We start from the raw sequence: 9664 nt of genomic DNA on the forward strand, positions 1-9664 counted from the left end.
TGGTAGAAGTCACTGTGCAATTGCAAATCTGAAAGGCCAGCGTCCATATCTCTATAGACAAATCTCTAATATAGTATCTTCAGCCTAGTGATGAGTATCTAGTAAAGCATGTATAAACATTAAATGATTAGAGTTTCCAGAACTTAATAGAGCAGGGCATTTGAAAGTGACAGAGATCTTGCCTTTACAATTCTTATCTTTAACTTCTAACACAATATGGATTATCAACAGAAACAGGCAGTCCTTGCCTGTTTGAATGAATAAGCTTGTTTTATGAATTAAAGAGACGCATGAGGAAAAAAATAAAGAATAATGAGTTTTTTTTTTTGTATTGATAGTTTCAAATTGTCATCATCTTAAGTTCCTATTGCGTTAGAGGGTATACGTTTTTTAAGTAAGCTCTTAAAATTAAAATATAAAGTGTATATATCATTAAATAGCTTACAAAGTAAATTTTTACAAAGTAAACACAAAGCTGTGTATTATTTTCAAAGAACCAAGATTTAAATCTTTAGAATGACTTGACAATACATTTTACTTATTTGGTTACCTCTGAAAATAACATTGTCTCTAATTCGTAGCTTTTTTTTTCTCTTGACCTTTTGGTTAAACTTTAGATCACTTGTTTTTATAAAGCATCTATCACTTGTAGTCTTTTCATCACATAGCACTAAGGCCGTGTCTTGAGCAAATTCATCAGTATTACTTCTAAGTTATTCATTAGAGTTACAAGATAATCATTCTCTAATATGACACTTATTTTTTTTGAAATGAAGGGACATTAGTTACAGGATCTCAAAACATATAAATATCAGTAAGTAATTTTGCCCCTTTCAAATGATAAAATTTCTTTATTTTCAAAGAAACTTTTTTTTTATTTTACAGAGAAGAGCAAAAAGGCACATGAAAAAATCTCATTATTAGAATCAGAGCCTTTCATATATTTATCTAAGTAATTTTACTACAAAACACATACCTATGAACATATTATGTAATATCTCTTGTCTGAATAGTTAAAGCAGGTCATATCACATCAAAACAAAGATAAACATATGTGGTAACCTAGAAACATGATTAAAAATTTTATATCTTACATAATCAAAGCATCTTTTAAGTAGATGAGCCAAAATGATTACATATAACTTAGTCTGTTAATGCATAAATTCAGAAGAAAATTCAATGTCTGCTCATGGTATGAATGTTATGTTCCTGTGTCTACTTGGAGTTTTTGATTGATTATTAAATGTGGTTAGACTTATGGTAAAGTTTTCAAATTGATGCCCAAAGATACTCTGGATTTTCTCCAGAATGACAATGCAAAGTAGGCTATCTGTAACTATAACTGAGGGAGACAGCCCAAGTTTGGAATGTTTTCTTTCATTGTCACAGATATAATATGTATATTACAGAACCACAGGCATTGCATCCACAATTTGCTAATGAAAGCAAATCATGTCATCTGAGCAAAGTATGAAGTAGAATTTTGTCTACTAATTCAGAAAACTTCTGATACATAGCACTATAAGTGCCAAGGAAAACTCTCTACATGGTACCAAGACAACCCGCTATTGATGTTTTGCATATGGTCTTGTGAATAGCAGAGAGTTGGAAGTATCTATTGGTCCAGTCTTGCCTTTAAGTATATAAACACTTGATGATTCGGTTCACTTTGATAGACACTATGTCAGGTACTGACGATTCAAAGATAAACTCCCATGTTTGAGAAATTCAGTATCTAGTCAGAGGGACTGACACATAAACCCATAATTACAATGTGATATTGTAAATGATAGGTAGGAAGCAGGCAGAGAATGCTATGGGAACAGGTGCCTCTCTAGGTACTATGTAGACCGTGGTTCTCAGGAATGTATCTCAAAGTTGGGAATCAAGTTAGGGAGCAGTTGCAGTACTTTTCACAAATGATGAGGGCCTGAATCAGGCCCATAGTTTTTTGAGGTTGGGGGAAGAGGATGGAGTCACGCAATATATAAGAGGTAGAGATGATGATTAATTAGATAGGAGGAAAAAATAGAGATATAGGGACAAGGAGACAGAGAAAGCAAGAGAGTGAGGGACAAGGAGAGACAGAGAGACACAGAGAGATGATGGATAAATGTTGGCTTAGATGAAGGTGCTATCGAGACTGACAACATAGGAGAGGAGCCAGGTTTGGAGGAAAGTACTGTATTGGTGGGGGCAAGGAGAGGTGGGTGATGAAGTGGGAAGTTAAAGTTGGATACCTGTGGCACATCTGTGTAGATCATATCCAACATGCATTTTAATATAAGAGTCTGAAACATACTTAAAGGTAGTGTTAGTCCTGGGGGAGATATTTAAGACCTAGTAAAGTAAGAGAATAATAATGGATCCCCATGGTGACACTCTAAATCTTATCACTCTGATCTTTCTACATCTAAACTCTTAACTACTTCAATATCCTCTAATTAATCACCAAATGCTACCACCTTCTTGGCTTCACCAAAGTTGTCCACGTTCTCATTGAAAGGAAACATTTGAGAGTTTAATGTCAAATCAGCCTTGTGGCTGGTCTCACTTTAATTTCACCATCGGTCTTGCCTTCACCTTAGTTTTAGTAATGGTTCCTAATCATATTGCAGATTGGGGTTACCCCAATCTGCACTCTAAGTCCTCCAGTACTGCCTTACTTTCATCAATGCTCCCAGGGACTGAAGCCTTATCTAAACCTAATCTTTGGGTCTCCGACTCAGGGTGGCACCCTCATGCCTGAGCCTATTGTCTCAATCTGGATGTTTGTTGTTTATGGAGCCCAACACTCACACTCCCAAGAAATAACTTTAACCAGATTTTTCTTTGGTGTATCCCCCTTCTCTGTCAGCACAGGTGGTTACTGTGAAAGGGACTCTATGCTATTACCTAAGAGGCTTTAGACAATCAGCAGTTTGCATTCCCCTAACACCGTGATTGGCTCAAAACAAGCAGAGACAGCACAAAATGCTTCCCTCCCTCATTCGTGTGTGTGGAAGGCTTCTCCCATTTTCTGCTGGATGAGACTAGGGGAGCATTTAGTCCTGAGAAGTGCTGGTGGTCTGAGAATGAAGTCATCCAAAAGAAACGATGAGGAGACTACATCCTGATGACAATATTTGGGCCTTGCATTCAACTACTTCTAAAGTCAAATCTAGACCTGGACTCTTTAGTTATGTTATTTTTGTTATTGCTGTTGTTTAAAAGAATTTGTGTTGGAGCTGGTTACTTTCAACTGAAAAAAATATATATGCATAACTTATTCATTCAACAAATAATCATTCAGGATGCACATGTCAGGAATTGACTAGGTGTTGTGAATATGGAAGAGAATAATCAGAGACAGTCTCTGCTCTCATGAAGCTCACAGTTGACTGGATGACCACTGTTAGATTTCCCTGACATTGACTTCATGCCTGCCTGGACTTCTGCCAGGACTTCTGTTGACACATACCTCTGATTCTTGGCTTTGTTTGCCAGGTCTTCTAAAGTCTCTACCACTGAACATGCAAAGAATTCATTCTCTTGTTTGGGAAGCTTCATAGTTATGGGCCACCAGAGATACAGACCATCTCACTATGGTAAGTCTCACCAGACTCTGGGTCTCAACTACTGTCTGTCTGACCTAGACCACTGCTATCCCACTTTCTCATGTTGATTCTCATGTTTTACTTTATTTGCTAGTTTCAGATGTCATGAAAAAAATAAGGATTGAATAACTTTAAAAAGTCAGATGATAAAAGGGAAGGTGGGGACTCATGAGTTGGGAAAAGTTAGGTGTGTATTCATTTATCATACATGTATTCCTTCACAGAAGCATTTCAGAGCCACTTTGGTGGAAAAAAGTGAATAACAAGATCATAAATTAACGTTGACTGAGTACATAATCATCCTCTCACCTTCTTTCTTTCTCTTCCTGTCTTTCTCTTTCCTTCTCTCTTTTCCTTCATTCAAAATATATTTATTAAACCAATTCTTGGTACTGTTCTGGGGATTGAAATACAGATTCAAACATACAAAATCCTTGTCCTTATGAAACTTGCATTCTAGTGTAACAGGGCATTGAATTCAGAGACTTGACATGTAATTCCATTTGAACTATACAATAATTCATTCTTACCAATAAGGAAATGGAGACTAAATGGTTTGAGTATATAATTTGCCCAAGGTCAGAGCAAGTGTGGAGACAGGATTCTATTCCAGGTGTATCTGACACTAAAGCCCATAGTTGTAGCAGAAGCAATCAGGCTAAACACTTCAGTGCTGTGAAGAAAAATAGGACAAGTTATATGGAACACAGAGTGATAGGGCCAAGAAAGTTTAAGCTCCAGAGATAGAACAGGGATCTGAATTAGGCCATACAGAAACTTAAGCTTTGCAGGCAGAGGGAAGAGCATGTGCAGCAGGAGCATGCTGAATGTGTTTGAGGCCCTCAAGGAGGGCAGTGCAAGGAAGAGGAAGAGGTCACAGGGATAGAAAGAGGCCTAATGATGAAGCACCTTATGGACCATAGTAAGGACTTGGTTTAATGACACTTGTCACTCTGATCCAGTTCTAATTGTTAGCTCTTTCTGTTCAAGGTTCAGAGGGTCGAGAAAGGATGAATCAGAGATAGGACTTTGAGAGCTCAGGGAGTGGGTAAAACAGATGAGATAACAATGCTCAGGCTCTGGCCAAACTCACATGTCACTGTGTAACCACACCCTGCTTGGATTTCATTTCTATCTTTGAACTAGAGTTTGAGCAAATGGGAGTGGAGGGTCATACCACCTCCCTGTAATAATTCTGTTCTGATCTCTTTCTACTCTGTGCCTGGGCAGGGAAAAAGGAAGACCGGTACAAGTGGGTGTGATATCAGAGGAGAAGTATGCAGCTGATCCTCTGATTAAAAGGAATTCCAGTGTTCACCCCGACTCCAAAATATTAGTGGGTATTTCTGCCATCACAAAGGTTAATACTCGATGTTATACTGATTCGCTCTTCATTTTATCAGGAAGTACATTTGTGTAATTCTTCACAACTCAGAGGTATAAAATAAATCAAACAGGAGATCCTACATAATGTGATCTCTAAATGTCTTTATTTTATAGTTTAAATCTCTCTGAAAGTATTGGCTAATTTACACCGCTTAGAAAAATCTTCACTATTTGCTTTAAATGTTAGGCCTAAAGTGATTTCTTTTCTTCTCATTTTCTTTGTTGAATGGGAATTCATTTTATAGTGGGAAAAATAAACTTTCTTAAAATAAGAAAGACGTCATAAACATACCATACGAAAAGTATCTGACATTAGAATTAGATGAAAGTAAATGGCAATAGTCAGATTTGTGGTTGGCAGAGCAGAAGAGTAGAAAAGAGTAGAATAGAATAATTAGAATAGAATAGAATAGAATAATTAGAATAGAATAGAATAGAATAGAATAGAATAGAATAGAATAGAATAGAAAAGACTAGATTAGAAGATTAGAATCGAGTATTTTGAGAGCTTAGATATTTTTTAAACCATCCGATTGTTTTAAACATGAGAAAATTGTTTTTTGAAGTTAAGCTTAAGTTTGAAGTTTGTCTTCCAAATGTTAAGTAACCTATTCTCTCTGTTTTAACTTTTAGTTATCCCTGGGTTTGTCAAAGGTAGTCATTTTTATTATGATTCTATTTTTGTAAATGACCGTGAATATTATGGTGGAGAATGCTTTTCATGGGGTTTGTGATAGTATTTTCAAGATAGTTTGCCAGCTATTTCATATATATAATATGTGTGTATGTATATATATATATATTTTTATATATATATATGTGTGCATGTATATATATATATATACATATATATCTTTATATACATATCTATGTCTGTATCTGTATTTTTTAAACTATAATGCACAGAAAAAGTGTATTTTATGATGGGACCTAGTGTGGACACATGTGCGCACACATACAACTAAAACAAAAATGCCCTTTCTTTTCTTTGCTTATCTTTTGTACTCTTCAGTTCTATTTTATTCTTTTCTGTTTAATTAAAAACTCTAGTCCCAACCCACTGAAATGATTTTATAACCCACATATGAGTCTCAACTCACAGGTAGAAAAGAAACTATAATTTTGGAAAAAAGTGGCTAATGGTGAAAATCCATAATTACTGTAAAAGGAAGCTGAGAATTATTTTGGGATCATAGTCCTAGGCTTTGGTGGTTGCTGTCGTAGAATCAACCCACTCTCAACTGGTCTAGATGGGCAATGGCCATGAGTTTGATATCTAAGTTAGCATTTGTTATCTCCTTATCTCTTTATTCTTGGTGTCACTAATTAGCTGAAATGACCTTGTGGTATAGAAGGAATACTTATAGCTTTCAAAAGCCAGAGAGAGGGAATTTAAAAGAGAGCAAAGTTCATTACTGTATTCACACAGGAAACTCAATCATCAGTCCAAAGTTCACTTAGAACTTTCGACAAACTGTGAAGATGTTAATCCTGCCCAATATATTAAAATCACATGAATGCTACAGAAATTAATGATTTTGGATGTATCTAGAGCTTAAATCTCTCAGAATACATGCCATTATTTTCCCAATTTATATATTTTTAAGATTTATTAGACAACAGCACTGTGTTGAAACTCACAGTAGGGGACAACTTTTGTTTTTTTTCCGACTCACTATTCATCAACTCTTTCTTTGATAAAACAGTAACTCAGGTTTCCTCTTGGATACCATCTTCCCTGTCTCCTCACAGTTGTTGCAGTGTAAGTCATGAGATTAGGGACCAATTCCCAGCTCTTTGTTAGATTTTGCAGTACTTTCTTTCTCACTGCTAATTTTACTTGAACTCCAAAATATATGCAACCTCACCATAACCATTAGGACCAATATTGGTGAGAAATAACAGTGAAGATTCTGTGATGCAGCATTATTTTTGCTCCTACATTGGTTTCTGACTTTGTGCCTCTGTTCGAATAGTGGGACACTTGCCTTGATACCTGGGGCCTGAGTCACTGTATGTAATTTGTCTGAAAATTTGATGCTTTACATTACTCTTGCTTGGTCTTAGAGATTTAGATTATGATTGTATCAATTGTCTGACATCACCGGTACTGCTGACTTAGTTCACTTATCAGCTCTCTTAGCTTTCTGAAAACTCTGGGAGGACTGACCTATGTCATCAGGCATGTCATGGTTAGGAGTGTTCTTACTTCCTTATAAAGGCCACTTGGGGAACTGTTTTCCTAGGTTCCCCCCTGTTGTTTTTTATAAGGTTTTAAATACCAAGTATTGTCTTCTCACTGGGCCTTCTCCCAGCATCTGTGGCTGTGGGTTCCAATGTTTGCCCTACTCCCAGGGATGTGTCTGTTTTCAGAGCTGAGCTCCTCCTTTATTTCCCTGCTGTGAGCTGAATCAGATCTAGTGGATTCTCAAGATTTATGAAACTAACTTTCTGTTATCTTTCCCCAAGTCCAACATAGTATCTTGCTCAGGGAATAGTTGTTAATAAGCATGTCCAATTAAAAATTAATATCATTTGTCAGTTATTTTGTTGGAGGGGTCAGATTGATTCACAATAGGAAAACTTGTACCTTGATAATTGTTTTAAGTGAGAAAAATTTGGGAAGAATGAGTCTACTTCTTTAAGATTTATTATGAAATGAAATGTCAAAAAGCCAAGTTCATAGGATGGTTATTTAACTACAACATTCAAACTGTTTCATTCTGGTGCTACAACTTTTGAGTGTGTTCCCTGTAATGAGGTTTAAATAGCTTTAAAAATGTATTTATTATTATAAAATTAAAACATTGTGATATTACTGTTATAATATGACAACAAAGAGGGAAAGAAAGAAAGAAAGAAAGAAAGAAAAAGACAGACAGACAGACAGACAGACAGAAAGAGAAAGAAAGAAAGAAGAAAGAAAGAAAGAAAGAAAAAGAAAGAAAGAAAGAAAGAAAGAAAGAAAGAAAGAAAGAAAGAAAGAAAGAAAGAAAGAAAGAAAGAAAGAAAAGGTCAGTTTCCATTATAATCTCCTGAAGATACTAAACCAGAGATTGTGAACTCGATTGTGTTCATTCGGGAACTCTATTTTGAAGAAACTAGAAATTTGGTTTAATTAATATTATTATGTGCCAAGTTCAGATGGAAAAAAACCCACCCTGTTAATAGAGAAAAAATATTGTTCTACTTCCAAAAGAAATATGTTAGATTTGGAGTGCAATGACTGAAAGTATATTATGTTGATAAGTTAAATGTAAATTAACTAATAAAAACATACTAGTTACATTTTCCTGAAAATGCACATGGGAATGACAAGTTCTCTAAAGAGTGTTTGTGGGGTTGGATATAATAATTTTAAATCAAAACACTTATTTGGTCCTTCTTACAGATAAGCTTATCGACTTTGCATAGTGATGTCTTTTCCTGTGTCTAGACCTGAGAGGAGCAAAATAGAAGATTCTGCTGGAAAGGGATTAGTGCAGAAAGGAAAATTAGGAAAATTAGTGTAGCAAGAAGGCAGCACAAAATACTGCTATAATTGCTTTAAATGCAGCATCATGGGCTATTTGCGTTTTTGCCAATTCTGTTTAAGCACCAGAATATTAAAACTAGCTTTCAAGGAGCTCCCTGTCTCAGCACAAAGGCAAACATGCAAACAAATAATTGGAATTTAATGTAATGGCAGAGCAGTGTAATGAGAGACAAAGTATCTGGGTAAGTGAACCATGAAGGCTTCACAGTGTAGGTCTCAAAGGGGGATAAGAATTTGCTGGATGGAGAGGAAAAGAAAGGCATTGCAGGGCAGAGAATAGCTAGAGCAAATGCATTGAGTTGTGAGGGAAACAGTGAATGGCTGATGTGGCTCTAGTTAAAATACATATTGAGAAAATGGCTGTTGTCACGAAATGACTAGAAAGGTAAATTGGGACCAAATGATGAAGAATTTTATATATCAGTCAGAGGCTTTGAACCTGATGTTAGCAGTCATCAAATTTTTTTTTAATAGAAGAATTTAATACGACAAATGTATATGACCTGATTTTTATATCACAATAAAACAGATCCTTTGGAGAGCGGACATGTGGAAAAAATTGATTTCTCTGCTGAACTCAGCTGTTATTTATACTCTTTCCAACATGGTGATACTATTTCCTTGTATTACCACCATTCCAATGTTCTGTGATCTCCACACATTCGTCTATCAAGGGATTTAAAAAGGGAGCAAATCCCCCTTAATATTTTTTGGACATTTCTGCTACTATTTAATTTCAATGACGACTTCTTGTCCTTAAATTTTTCAAGCAGGGAGAATGAGCTTTGCACATGATACCTACCCAGTGAGTTTCAAGTTGTCTCGAAATGGGAATTGAGGTCTCCCTTACACTCCTGCAGTTTTTAGAGGAAGATGACATGGATATATCCAACATCTCCCTTCTATGCTAATCTGCCTGGGCCACTAAGCCCCAGGTCTTGTTAGACGGAACTGCTACCCTCTGGGTCATTGACACCTCTCACTCATGCTCTCCAACCTCAGCTAAGCGATCTATCGCATGCCCCTTTTAGCTTCCATCCCAAACTTTCATAACTTCCTTAAAACCCTACCAAGTGCCAATATCCTCTTCCTTTATTCTTTCAAGGAACTAGTGATTGCCTTTACTTCCCAGACTATGGTTGATCCC

The 9664-nt window shown here is 36.0% G+C and overlaps 1 pseudogene; it reads right to left on the reverse strand.

Annotated features, from left to right (window-relative positions):
• Positions 1 to 9105: 9105 nt before the first annotated feature.
• LOC120583168 (small nuclear ribonucleoprotein G-like) lies at positions 9106 to 9310 on the reverse strand (annotated as a pseudogene).
• Between the last annotated feature and the right edge of the window lie 354 nt (positions 9311 to 9664).

Source organism: Pteropus medius, unplaced genomic scaffold, assembly GCF_902729225.1.
Source record: "Pteropus medius unplaced genomic scaffold, Ma_sr-lr_union100, whole genome shotgun sequence".
NCBI classification, from domain to species: Eukaryota; Metazoa; Chordata; class Mammalia; order Chiroptera; family Pteropodidae; genus Pteropus; species Pteropus medius.